Source organism: Acomys russatus, chromosome 27 (assembly GCF_903995435.1).
Source record: "Acomys russatus chromosome 27, mAcoRus1.1, whole genome shotgun sequence".
Lineage (NCBI taxonomy): Eukaryota > Metazoa > Chordata > Mammalia > Rodentia > Muridae > Acomys > Acomys russatus.
The window spans coordinates 52,816,399-52,831,494 of record NC_067163.1 but is presented as its reverse complement, the minus strand read 5'-3'; the positions used below and the strand labels follow the sequence as shown (position 1 = coordinate 52,831,494).

Below are 15,096 nucleotides of genomic sequence, written 5' to 3'. Positions count from 1 at the left end.
GGAACCCAGTGTCAGAGACACTGGAGCCAAATTCTGGATGCTGGAGGTGATTGGATGGTTAAGGGGCAGAATATCTTCTGTCAAGTTTGGCCACACACTACTCCATCAGTGCAGAGAAGTAAACCTTCACTTCTCTTGAGTAATTATATTTTTACTTATTACAGTTGCCTTTTATAGCTTCCTAATGGAAATACTACAAAATCAATAGTGCTCTGTTCACAGAAAAAAAATTCTGAAATGTAATGTTTAGGAACCTCTTTAATAACAAAGGCATAAAAGTGTAAGACCACGAACTACAAAATAAAGCTTATTGAAGATCATAAATCATATTCTGTGCAGATGAAAGCACAGAACCATTGTTAGATGGGAAGATGGTTTTGTGAAATGTAACTATTATAAAATTGACAAATAAGTAGAATGTATTAAAAAAAAAAGTCAGGCTCCCGATGGAATGAAGTTGAAAGTATTTGAAATAAAGACATCTGAAATAGGCCTAAATTGTAAGACTGCTTTTATGATGGGAAGGCATTGATACAAGTAAGGCAGCACCCAAAAGGTAATAAGTCACTGGTATATTCTGTGTGGGAACACAGTATGTTTATGTACATGTGTGTAGGTTCCCAGAGAAGCCAGAAGAGGGCGCTGGATCTCCTGGTGCTGAAGGTACAGGTATTTGTGAGTGGCCTGATGGCGTTGCAAATGAAACCTGCGTCCTCTGCCAGAGCAGTGATTGTTGCTCAACTTTGAACCATCCCATGACCTCCAAATAGACTTTGTATGTTCACTCACAAAGAAAAAAGGCAAGAGGAAGAAACTCTACAGGAAAATGATCACATGGTAGAACAAATATTCACAAAAATAAGGGATGCTGATCATCAGTATGCACATGCGGACAACATCAGAGCATCCGGCAGTTAGGAAGAGGTGTGTTGAAGAAACATTACTTTATCCTGTTGAAGGGAAACTTCAAAGTAATCAGATCTTGCTGCTGATGATAAGATGAAAGATTATTCACAAATTTTTCTAGTAATGTGATTTTCTTTTTTCAGTATTATTTGGAAAATGACCTGGCAACATATAAAATTAAAACATCATTTTATGCAGCAACATTACTGGAGTGTAGGCTCTGGTTTTTAACAATTAAACTTTATTATACAACCCAACTAGCTCACACAAGAGGGACAAATGGTTAAAGGGAAAAAAGAGTGAACCTTCCAGTATCTGTTCCACAGGACGGGTCCTTAGGTGTCTCTGGCCTGCGTGCTGGTCCAGCCTGTTTGCTAATCCACGTGCGCTCAAGCCCTGTCTGAACCTGCTGTTACTCTCTCCTCTCTGCCTGTCTGTGTCACGTGTGAAGGGCGGTCTCCTTCTCCCATTGAGGGTCGATTAGAAAAACAATAGTCCAGGTGGAGTCCCCAGGTCAGCTTCCTGAAATCCAGGCCCAGGACGGCTCAACCCAGTCTATCTCAAGGTATCCATGGTGTGCCCAAGGGTAAAGCCTGCCAAGACTGCTTTCACCTGTGACAAAGCTTTCAGTCTTTCCCACACTGGAGAACCAATGATTTAGAGATAAAAGTAGTATTATGTAAGTCTGTGTAAATACACTCTACTTAAAAAACAAAACAAAACACACACACAGAAATGGCAGTGCTCCTGGAAACAGAGGCATGCTGTACATTAATATCTCAAAGTTTGAAATTGTCGTCTTCCTAGACCCTGGTCGGTGGCGCCTGGTCAAAGTTGTGCCACCTGGCTCTTTTCCAAGCTTTGCCAACAGGGGGCACTGCAGGCAAGCTGGAAGGCTGATAGGGAAACAGTGCTGGGTGTTTCCTCTGAGCACGCTCCCTGCTTCTGCTTGTGAAGCTTGCCCTAGGAAAGTTAACATCTTAGGGTAGTTACAGTGCTCTCCTACAGCAGTGGTCGAACGACAGGAAGTTTCCTTCCCGCTCGCAGAGGCAAGCTCCTGGCATGTTTTAGGGATGCCAGCACCAGTCAGCTTGTTCCAGTTTTGTGGAACCTCACCAGAAGGTTCTTAGTGATTCTAATTTCTTGCCTTTCATACACAGACCTAGGAAAGAGATCCTGTATTATCTTTCTGTTCGTTTTTTCTATTTACCCAATGACCTGGTATAGCCAGTCAATAAATTTTTAGGTTAAAATCTTCATATTAAAACAAAGTTTTAATAAAAAAATGTATGTGGGAGAGTATGTGTGTGCATGCAGCAGGGTGTGTGTGCGTGTGTGTGTGTGTGTGTGTGTGTGTGTGTGTGAAACGGTGTGACAGTTTGCAGGATTCGCTTTTCGATTTCTCGCTTTGTGTGCTCTGGGATAAAACTCAGGCTGTCAGTCTTGGCAGCAGTCTCTTTTACATAAAAAAACCATCTCACCAATCCAGCAACAACAACAAAATGTTTCTCTCTCCTAATTAACAGGGGGAACAATGCTGCCTCTGTTTGCGTTTCTATTGCTATGATAAAACACTACAGCTAAACAGAATCTTGGGAGGCCAGAGTCTAGATCATATTACAGCTCATAGGTCACACCCCACCACTGAGGGAATTCCAGGCATCAGAAGCCATGGAAACATTTTCCCTGCTCCTCATGGCCTGATTAGTCTCCTTTCTTTAATAACAGGAGGCCAGGACCCTTCGGATCCTTCTATTTCCCCATTCTCCCATGCTTCTCTCACTATAAGTGAGTATATACTATTTGACTCTTTCTGCTTCTGGGTTAACTCACTCATTATGATCATCTCTAGTTCAATCCATTTGTCCACAGATTTTGGGAATTCCTTGTTTTTAATAGCTGAGTAGTATTCCATAGTGTAAATGGACCACAGTTTCTTTATCCATTCTTCTACTGAGGGACACTTAGGCTGTTTCCATGTTCTGGCTAATATGAATAAGGCTGCTATGAACATGGTTGAGCAGATCTAGCCAACGGACAGGACATTCTTCACAGTTGAATGGACAGATGGGGGGGGGGGCCTGGTGGCACTCAGAGGAAGGACAGCAGGCTACCAAGAAGAGACTTGATACTCTATGAGCATATACAGGGGGAGGAAATCCCCCTCAGTCACAGTCATAGGGGAGGGAAGTAAGGGGAAAATGGGAGGGAGGGAGGAATGGTAGGATACAAGGGATGGGATAACAATTGAGATGTAATATAAATAAATCAATAAAATTAAAAAAATAAGTGGAAGTGAAGCAGAACTACTTTGGCCACGGACAGTCCCCTGTCTGTCGTGGGCCAGGGTCTCATAGCAACCATTGCTATGCTTGAAGAATTCCACCTTGGGAGTGAAATGTAGAATACATATTCTAGTTTTAGCAAGTTACTGACATATACAAGATTTTCTAGTTGAACAAATCAACACACTGTCTTAACTGTGAATGAAAATATAATTCTAGGATTTTCTGGTAGCACCTACATTGCTGTTATATAACAATTTCCTTAGAAATGAAACATTCCATCCTTAAAGACTCAAGTGGCAAACAGAACTTAATCAGGAAGTATGCAGAAATTATGAGGTTCAGTAGGAAAGCAGAACTAACAAGGCGTAGGAAGTTACCAACTTACAAGGCTCAGGATATTCCTAAAGCATGTAAGATTCACAAGGTCCCTCCTAATTGTTATGTAATCAATATGGCCTGCTGTTGAGAGTAGTGTCATTCACCTTTTGACCTACTGACCTGCCTGAAAGTCATGCAGATACATAGCTCTTTTTGAGTTATCTCCCAGGTTGGTGTAAGCTTTTCAGAAATGCAGCTGCATTTGAGTCATCCATGGTTCTATAAATAGTTCTTCACCACAATAAGCTCATGGATTTGGTAAGTTTGGCTTGGATGCAACTGTTAATTTGTTCTGCCATTGGTGCCATATCTGGGACTGAGTAAACATTTCTTTTTACTTTTGACAAAAAGAAAATACTCCTCTCCACTATCATTATTGGAATAACTGTAGAACAAGTGGTAGTGGATAAAAAAATCCAGCTTCCTCATGTACTTTTAGGACAGTAAATGTATCATTTTCATATGACCACTCTATTTGATTCAGGAGAAGAAAGGAAAATACCCATAGCAATCTAAAATTTAACATATTTCTATACTGTTAACTATTATTTTTTTAAAGTATATTTTCCGAGAAGCCTGGATTTAAATCAGCACCATACTACTTATCTCAGAAAGGTACCTACCTATTCATAACTTCTGTTTGTGCATCTGTACAAAGCTTATATGTGGGGCTCTAAATTTTTTCTTGAGAATTAAATAAGAAAATAAAACAAGGATTAGGTGTTTAATGTAAAGCCTTCTTGGTGAAACAAATGACACCATAATTAATATTACATTTTAAGTGGACTTTAAATCTTAGCCATGGAGGGTCAGCATGCCATTACACTAGAGGCATAGCCTGTCAGAAACAAAAACTGTGGGTGCTTTTTAAAATTTAAAAATACTTAAAATACATTATGAATAACTTTTAAAAATAAAATTAACATCATTCCTTCAAATCTATCAAATGGATAATAGGGAGAATGTGAAAATCAGATTCAAACAGGATAAGCGTGTCTACTTACCTGATTTGGCTTAAATTATAGATCAGTTAACAACTTACAAGCTCAGTGACCTTGGCTTAATGATTTTGCTTTTTAATATGCCATGTTATTGCTTCACATTTCATGCTTATTAACATGACAAATACAGAGTTCAGAAAGAATTGGGGCATATGTCTCAATAAAGAACCTTAATTAAAGACGTGGCCCCAAAATGCAAAGTTTGGACCACTCAGCTTCGATGAGCTCCTCAGTCCTCTGCTGCACACCTAGGCACCACCCACACAAACACATCACGGGAGTCGAAATGTTGTGCTCAGCTGCATAAACTCAGCTTTTCAACATTCCACAGCTCTTGCTCCAGCCGCAAATTTCTAGATAAGACTTCTAGAGAATTCATGATAATAGTATTGACGTGGAGTTAGTTCAAAAGTATTTGAGAAATGCTTTTCAAGAAAAGGGACTATGTTTTTGTTACATTAAAATTCTTTTCAAGCCCAAAGTATCACCTAGATGCTTAACAGGTTAAGTGTAATGATTTGTTCATTCTGTTTGTTTCAGGCCTTTGCCGACTCAGACACATGGGATGATGTATAGGATGGTAACATATATTATATCAATAAGGAAGAGGAAAATCTTATTTTTATGGTATTGATACAAAAAGAAAAGTCAATCTGTTTTTAAATAGAGCCCCAAATACAAAGCAGCATTGTATTGGCTTTGCTCATAAGTTGTAGATCTGTCCTGGGTAAGTTCATGACGATCTTTCCTACATTTTGCTCTTTTCAGTTTGTAAAGTGTTTACAGGTCTTTAGTGGCCCAGGTGCAGAAACATAAAGGAACTGAGGTTTAATCTAGTGGAAATCACTGAGATCCATGACATGCAAAAGTATGAGCAAATGAGCAAGAATGGGTGACTACTTATTAAAGACAGTTGAATTTATCACAATATAAATATTATCTGGAGATGAAATATAATAAATGAGGGCTGGCATCTCGGTCGATGTGTCCTCTTTCCATAGCAGACCCTCGACCACAGCTGACTTAAAATAATGCACTAATTTATGGGATGAATAAAAATCATGCTTCCTACATATTCAATTATGAGACAGTTCGGGGAATAATCTCATTTCCGAGATGTAGAAGTGAGGTATAGAATTTCATATTTCTTCAGCTCACAGGAGGTGGCTATATGCTGTTATCCAAATATTGATCGTTCAAAACAAAGCAGAGTTATGGAATTACAATTTATCACTAGGAGGTTCATGTGCTTATATAACTGGTCACCTGGAAGTTGTAATTGAAGAAAAAGAGAATTTATAAGAGGATTTTTTAACCTGGCAATTGGTTGTTGAAGAATGGAAAATGTGGTCAATGTGAGTCCATTTAACTAAAACAATAATGAACAAAACTAAGCATATTAACCTGGGTGTAGTGGCACATGCCTTTAATCCCTGCACTCAGGAGGAAGAGACAGGCAGATGTCTGTGAGTTCAAGGCAAGTCTGGTCTACAAAGTGAATCCAGGACAGCCAGGGCTACACAGAGAAACCCTGCCTTGAAAAATCAAAAACCCAAAATAAATAGATAAATAAAAATTATAAATAGTACCTAATATACAATTATTTGTCTTTATTATTTATTTCTTTCCAGGCTCAGGATGCATAATTTTATGGCATTAATTTGAACAGAGTAACTTGAACATTTTTCCTTTTTTTATTATTAATTTATTCATATTACATCTCAGTTGTTAGCCCATCCCTTGTATCCTCCCATTTCTCCCTCCCTCCCACTTCCCCCCTATTTCCCTCCCCTATGTCTGTGACTGAGGGGGACCTCCTCCCCCTGTATATGCTCATAGGGTATCGAGTCTCTTCTTGGTGACCTATTATCCTTCCTCTGAGTGCCACCAGGCGTTCCCATCCAAGGGTCAAATATGGGGCACCAGAGTTTGTGTGAAAGTCAGATCTCCTTCTCTACTTAGCGGTGGAGAATGTCCTGTCCATCGGCTAGTCTGGGTAGGGGTTCGAAGTTTACTGCCTATATTTTCCTTGGCTGGTGCCATAGTTTGAGGAGGACCCCAGGGCCCAGACCCACCTGTAGTTTTCCAGGACCCTCCGGATCCTTCCATTTCCTCATTCTCCCAGGCTTCTCACACCTAAAGTCTCAATGTAACTTGAACATTTTAATCATCGTTGTAATTGAGACAATTTGCTGTGAGATTCGGCAGCCCCCAAACTTAAAACAATCCTCCAATCTCAGCTCCCCGGGTACTGAGATTTCAGGCAGGTACCCTGAAGCAGGATTCCTTTTTATGAGTTTCTACATGATAATTCTGAGTGTCTTAAGGTGGCAATGATATATTAAATTAGAGTCAAATTAGAACTAGGAAACATGCAATCTGTACAACCCATTATTTCAGCATAAAGCAAACAGATATTTCCCTTTAAAACAAGCACGAGCATAACAATTTTAGGACTACTAATATACATTCTTTGTATAAGAGGCTACAGGACATGTTGACCCATTCATTTATATAACAGTGATGACTCATTTTTGCTAATGAGCACACCCACGATTGGTGCACTAGCAACCAGTTGGAAAAATCACCTGCAAGAACATGACACATTGGGGAGCTGCCATGTCCAAAAGCCCCATCAAAAAAAAAACAAAAACAAAACAAAAAAAAACCCCAAAAAAACAGAAAGTGCAAATAACTGCTTAATTTGAGTTGGTTATTAAACAGCAACCTAAATCCACAAGTTAGTACGGATTTTGAAAGTCTTGTCTATAGTCATCCCAGAGGTAAAGTGACAATTTCCATAAAGGTAGCCAGTGAAGAATAAACCTTTTAATGTTAGTATATTTACTTGTAATGTCACTAAAAATCTTAAATGTTTCAGAATGATATGTCATTTCACTAAAAGTTTTATGTCTTCCCAAACACTGCCACCACTTGAGACCAAGTGTTCAAACGCATGAGCCTATGGGGACATTCCTTATTCAAGCAACCACATATACTGCACATTCTAATCACTTCAATATTTAGTATGCAAATTATTCCTAAATAGAGCTGTATAAATAAAATGGATTATAGTGCAATTCTGCTGCAAGACATCTATTGCCTTACAGTGTGCTTTGGAATAAAATTTGCAGTTCTTGATGTGGTTTCTATGGTCTACATGATCCTGTAACTGTTTCCTTTTCTGTTTATAGTCATTTTTTTCACTATTATCTAGTTTCCTCTATGACACTAAACACATCAAAAAAAGTCACCAGGTCCATTTTCTAGTCCCTCAACTGCACGGACCTCCCCTTTAGCCACTTCCTTCCTTTAATTCTCTAATCAAATGCCACAGTTCAGGAAAAAAAAAATATCTCAGACTACACTTCTAGGAGAGACCGCATGTTCACATCATGTGTGAATTTTGATCCCAGCATGCCAATTCTCAAAGCCCCCTGGTCTCATAACTAATTAGTATTTTTCAACAATTTCTTATTTGTTATTATTCACTTTCTACACTGGGCCACAGGAACTGGGATAACTGAAAAGGCTGTTTGTTCCGTAGCTGCATCCCTATCACCTGGAATAGAGCATAAAGCATTTTACACTGAACAGGCATAAATCATTACAATTAATTACCTGGATTGTACCAACAAATTTCACTGTAAGTTGCAATGCTAGAAAAGCTCTATGCTCTCTTTGAGAATCCCATTCACTGCTTTCTTCTTGTGATTTACTACTGTGACATATGTGCTTTTTAATGCTAAAAATAACTGTAGTACTGTCTCCAATCTAACTTTTCCCAGAATGCAAAGGTTCATAGTGAAATGGGTAGTGATGCACACAACATGTAAAACATGATGCCCGAGGGATATAGGATAAAAAAAAAAAGGTATTTATTTTTACATTCAGAGCTATGAAAAAAGAAATAATCAGAAGATTACACTAAATTATATCACATCCAGTAAACATAGTAAAAAATTTCATCAAGCATACTTTTATTCCATTATTGTCAGCACACAGATATTTTGTGCCTTTGTGAGACAAAAATTATCTTACACTAAAAGTAAAGTCTTCCATACAATACAATGTACTTTGTTAGTTTAATTTTTTAATCGTACTTCCTGTCTTAGCTTTTTTCCTTAGTACACAAAAGTGAAATCCCTAATAGATTCAGTAGTCCTTGACATAGAAGCAAAGGTAACTACTGGGTAGAGGTAAAATATAGATCTGCATTTAACCTCTACTGTATGACTTTCTGTAGCTCTGCCAGAGCTACCTATGTGTGTGAATGACAAAGCTGATGTCAGCGCGTTTGCAATTGTTTTCTTGAAGATGGTACCCGCAACTGCTCGCTAGTATCTGTGATTGCATCTAACTGTTGCTGGAAGCAGAAGATTATAATAGATGCCAATTGCAGAGGCCACTGCTAGTTACAGCCAAGAGCAATGAGGCTGCATCCTGAGTGCCTCCGGTTCTGTCCCTGGCTTCTAACATCTGCAGAAATAGGATGCTAGCTCTCAGGGTTTAGTTCTGTAAGCTTCTTCTGCAAATCTCGCTCCAAGGTCTCAAACACTCGAAGGGTAAGAGTAAAGAGCATCAGAAGGACCTTTCCTCAGGTGCCCATTGATTTCTGCCCAGGAAGGGCAGAATGACCCTGGGATGGTGATTAATGATGACACAAACATACTCTGCTTTGATTCTTGTTGGTTCAGAGAGTCCTTGAGGAGACTTGAGTCAGTCTTCAGAGTGTCCTGAATTGGTACAGTCAACAAAAGCATGCTAGAAATTTATTTTAATCTGTTCCCATTTTCATAAAGGAAACATCTTCTGCCAGAGAACCAAAGCTTTCTTAGGAACACTTCTATTATTTGGTGAATCAAAGCTGGGTACACATGGACCTGAGAGTTTGTTTCATTCCTATCTTAGTAGGCTATATTTAGTTTTAAATATCTAAATATTAGAATATACTTAATATTGGAGCTCTTGTATGTTTTTATATGGCTATCCCACACTATTTTCTCCCAGGCCATATAATACATGTCTGCTGATATTTGTGCACAGTGAAAGGCATCTTTGAATTGAGGAGAAATGTGTTATTGACCATTGGTATATTCCTAGTACATACAGAAACATGCATTGAAAGGCCTTCTCTGCCCAGGAAAGGGCTGTCTTTTATTAAAAATGATGTTTTAAGGAACTCTCTGCTGGGCAGTGAGAGCTCTCTGAGACAACAGTCCTCACAAATGCTAATAAGAACAGCACTTGTGTGTTCTGCTCAGGATTTATGATGCATAAAACTATTTCTCTGTCCTAGAGACGAAAGGCATTATTGAGTACATAGTAAGAAAGCACCAGCGGAGTTGAAAAACTTGGAAGGGAATTTTAAGGTATAAATTATTCTAAACATAAATCTCTCAATTTCTGTAGTTTAGTCACGAGTCGTAGTTTTGCCGCTATCTTGTTTTTAACTGAGACAGCAGTTGCTTCTCAAGGAACCATAAGAAAAGGGGGGAAAATTTCAACTCCATTGCCTCACATTTCAGACTCTGTTCTTTCTGTTAAATTCGTTTTAGGTTGGCAACACTTGATCCACGGAAGAAGATGCTATTCTGCCACAGAACTGCCAAAGAAATCAAATACCCATAATGAAATATATGGTTACACCAAATATAATTATGTAATATCTTAGCTTTCCTTTTTCTTTTTTGTGGTTTATTTTATTTTAATTTGAATGGAAACTGAGGCCTCTCACGTACCAGGCAAGTGCTCTATCCACACCAAGATATTCTTCAAATCTGGTTTTCATCTTCTTAACCCACAAGGTTCATATGTATAATAAACATTTTTTTCATATCTCTGAATAATCTCATGTTTCTCATGTATTGAAAGTTGAAAGGCTACTTGGTACTCACCCCATGTGTAAGAGTACTCTCATAGAATTACCACTCACCTTTCCTTTATTCTACTGATGTAGAAGGATAGTTGGACAAACCCAGAAGGCCTGGAGACTACCTCAATGTCATCATTAAACAAGCTGTTCACAAATTGTGGAGGGTGAGCATTACATGAGCATACTTGACATTTGTGTCAGGGAGACTGGAACAATCACATTCCTTGGTAAGACTGGTAGAAGAATAATTTCAAATTTCAAAAGCACCTCGTATCACTAATGAGAGAAAGAGCCTCCAAAGATGTCAGGAACTCAACAATTCCTTTTCTTTAAAAAGTTTTAAAGAACACTATTCAGAATTTAACAACTAAAACGGCATAAAAGACAGTCATGTCAAACCCGCCAACATGGCATTCAGAGCAAACTCTCTGGAGCAAATGCTTCCCTCTCAGAAAATAGTTGACCACATCTAATCACTTAAACTTCCTTTATGTGTTAATTTTCAGAGGTAACCTTCATTTCATACTTTTATCTTAAAATTAAGGTGCATTTCCTTTAAGGAATGAAAACAAGAAGCGCCCCAGAGCCTCACAAATTCTTATGTGGTAATTTTTTTTTTCTTCCCATCGTGAACCTTCCAGTGGCGTGTCATTCTCCCTGACCTGGCATCTCGTACATAAGTCAGAATACCCAAGTGACGGGTAAAAAAAAAAAAAAAAAAAAAAAAAAAAAAAAAAAAAAAAAAAAATATATATATATATATATATATATATATATATATATATATATATATATATATAACAAACTGGGTTACTTTTCCTTGTTATAACCACTTTCTGTCATACACTAAAGTGTAATGTTATATGTAACATGTAAATTATTTATCTCTACAGGAAGGCTGCCAACTGAACTAACATCGGCACACACTCATTTATACTGAGAGACTTGCTGGTGACTACATACCAGCTGACAGGATTCAAACACTTTGTGTTCTTGATAAAGACAGAGGGTGTGGTAAGATAAAGACAGAGGGTGTGGTCAAATCCCCGTGCTTGTATGTCTAAGTCAGTAGCTCTCAGCCTCGGTCACTTCCCATGTTCCATGCTAACTGCGCTGAGCTCAGAGCATACGAGTTACTCATCATTGTCTGCTATGACCCTAGTACAAATCCTGACTCATATTACCCTTTCAAGCCACAATACCTGTCAAAAATAGAAGGCTGTCAGGGTTTAGTTAATTGGCAAAACCAGCTTCCCTGTGTCAACTAGAAGACACGAGACTTGTGCACCAGAGAGAAACCCTTTTTACCTTTAGTGACTCTGTGGCCAGCATGGCAGGACCGTACTGGTGTTTCATAGTCCAATCTGTAGTGGGCAACTGGCTAGTATATAGGTGGATATATTGTGAGTGTTATGAAAATGGAGAGAAAATATAAGTTTGCACATGGCAGGCCAAGACAGGGGACACTATTCCTCTCTCCCTGTGGTGGTCCTTTGTCTACAGGCAGAGGAGACACTCCCTCCCAGTAAGCTTCATGCTGGGACATAGGTGAGCAGATGCCCCCGCTGATAATAACCTACCAGATCCAAATGTGTCAAAAAGGTTCCTTGCAGACCCTAATCCATACAAAAGGTAAAAGGTGCCCTGGAGACAAGCCAGGGAAGTGTCTTGGGAGTGTCTCCTGCTATTCAGGTAACCTTGGTTTAAAAACCCAGAGGTTGGAAGGTTTGGGGTGCACTCCCCATTTCTCCCCCATAGCGCTCTGTCCTTGTCTTTCTTTTATCATTAAGCTTAGTGAATTAAAATCTAGTTCTTTGACTCTTGACTGTCTTTATTTTAATCAAGTGTGGTCTGGCCTTTCACAAGCCAGAGGTTCCCTTTCCCCTCTGGAAGGGATGCAGATTTCTATTGTCTCAACCCTGGCTGAGCATAGCTACCTTGGGCTATCTCCCTGCCCAGAAGGCCTTCTTCATGACCAGCTCTCAGGACAGAGCCTCAGGAAGGCTGAAGAAAACTCTGTGACCAGATTCTCAGCCCAGCCTCCTGGAGAAAGGAACCCACATCTCCCAAGACTCCTCACTATGTAAGCATCCTTTATTTTTTTATTAATTTAATTTTAATTATATTAATTTATTCAGATTACAACTCAATGGTTATCCCATCACTTGTATCCTCCCATTCCTCCCTCCCTTCTGCTTTCACCCTATTCCCCTCCCCTAGGTCTATGACTGAGGGGGCCTCCTCCCACACTATATGGTCATAGGCTATCAAGTCTCATCTTGGTAGCCTGCTTATTCTTTCTTTGAGTGCAATCAGGCCTCCCTACCAAGTGGAGGTGGTCAAATATGGAGGACCAGAGTTCATGTCAAAGTTAGTGCCTACTCTCCACATAACTGTGGAGAATGTCCTGTCCATTGGGAAGATCAGAGTAGGGGTTCGATGTTTACTATTGTACTGTCCTTGGTTAGTGCAATAGTTTGAGCAGATCCCCTTGGCCCCCGATCCACCAATCACGTTGTTCTTCTTGTAGGTTTCTAGGACCCTCTGGGTCCTTCTATTTCCCCATCTCCTATATTTATCTTACTTAGTCTCAGTAGGATGTCTTCACATCTATCCCAATCTCCTGGTAAGTGAAGACTTTCATGGGGCATGCTTCAAAGTGACAGCCTACAGACTGGGAAAAGATCTTCACCAATCCTACATATGGAAAAGGTCTAATATCCAAAATATATAAAGAACTCAGGAAATTAAACACCACCAAACCAAATAACCCAATTGAGAAATGGGGCTCAGAACTCAACAGAATTCTCAACAGAGAAATATCAAATGGCTGAGAAACACTTAAAGAAATGCTCAACTTCTTTAGTCATCAGAGAAATGCAAATCAAAACAACTCTGAGATTCCATCTTACATCCATCAGAATGGCTAAGATCAAAAATTCAGGCAACACCACATGCTGGCAAGGATGTGGAGAGAGAGGAACACTCCTTCATTGCTGGTGGGAATGCAAACTTGTGTAGCCACTTTAGAAATCTATCTGGCGCTTTCTCAGAAAACTGGGAATAGGGCTTCCTCAAGACCCAGCTATTCCACTCCTTGGAATATATCCAGAAAATGCTCCACCACATAACAAGGGCATATGTTCAACCATGTTCATAGCAGCCTTATTCATAATAGCCAGAACCTGGAAGCAGCCTAAATGTCCTTCAGCTGAAGAATGGATAAAGAAACCGTGGTACATTTACACTATGGAATACTACTCAGCTATTAAAAACAAGGAAATCTGGAAATTTTTGGACAAATGGATGGGACTAGAAATGATCATAATGAGTGAGTTAACCCAAAAGCAGAAAGACTTACATGGTACATATAAGCATTCTTTAAAAGAGCATGTATTACAACCACCCTTCTCACTGAGATTCACAAGCCCCCCACCCTTGAGCCCTTCTTGTTAAATAGTTTCTTTGGGTCTATGGATTATAGCATGATTATCCTTTATGGCTAATGTATGTATAAGTGAATACATACCATGTATGTATATGTAAAAAGTACATCCTCTGTGTGTCTTTCTGAGTTGTGGGTTACCTCATTCACAATAATATTTTCTAGTTCCATCTATTTGTTTGCAAATTTCATGATGTCCTTGCTTTTTAGTAGCTGAGCAATACTCCATTGTGTAATGTACAACATTTTATGTATCCATTCTTTGGTTGAGAGACATCTAGGTTGTTTACAGCTTCCAATTTTTCAGCTTTCCAACTTTCCAACAAGTTACTATGAACATAATTGAGTAAGTGTCCTTGTGGCATGGTAGAGCAGCCTTTGGGTTTATGTTGAAGACAACTGGTATAGCTATGTTTTGAGGTAGACCTACTCCCAATTTTCCAAGAAACTGCCAAATTGATTTCCAAAGTGGCTGTACAAGTTTTTAGTCACACCAGCAATGGGGTTGGTTGGGGGTAGGAATAGGAATGGGAGGGGATCCAGTGGGAGAAGGGTGGATGGAGAGAGTGCTAGGAGAGACAGTGGGAATGGGGGTGGAATCTCTGGGATGAGCTAGAAATCTAGAACAATGGAACATCGCAATAATCTATGAGGGTGACCCTAAGATGCCTAGCAGTGGGGGAAGGGAGTATAGAGCCTGAACCAGCCATCTCCTATAACCAGGCAAGACTTCCAGTAGAGGGATTGGGACACCAATCTAACCTCAAACTTTTGACCTACGTTTTGTCTTGCCTACAAGATGAGCTGGGGTAAAGATTTAACAGAAATTGAGTGAGTGGCCAACCACTCATCAGTCCAATGACAGGTAAAGCTTGAGACCCATGCCATGAGAGGGAGCCCACTCTGACACTATTAGTGATATTCTGTTATACTTGCAGACCGGAGCCTAGTATAACTGTCATCAGAGAGGCTTCACCCTGTAACTGATGGAAACAGACACAGAGACAGACAGTCAAAGGTTAGGTAGAGCGTGGGGATCCTATGGAAGAGGGGGAGGAAGGATTGTAGGAGCCATAGAGGTCAAGGACACCAGAAGCAAAACAACAGAATCAGCTAACCTGGGCCATTGAGGCCCACAGAAACTGAACCACTAACCAGGGAGCATGCATGGGACTTTCCTAGGCCATTTGCACACATGTAACA

The 15,096-nt window shown here is 39.6% G+C and overlaps 1 protein-coding gene across 7 annotated transcripts in view; it reads right to left on the bottom strand.

The window, feature by feature from the left end:
• Marchf1 (membrane associated ring-CH-type finger 1) overlaps window positions 1-15,096 on the bottom strand; it is a 455,732-nt gene that overhangs the window by 174,018 nt on the left and 266,618 nt on the right. The gene's annotated exons all lie outside the window — the stretch shown is intronic.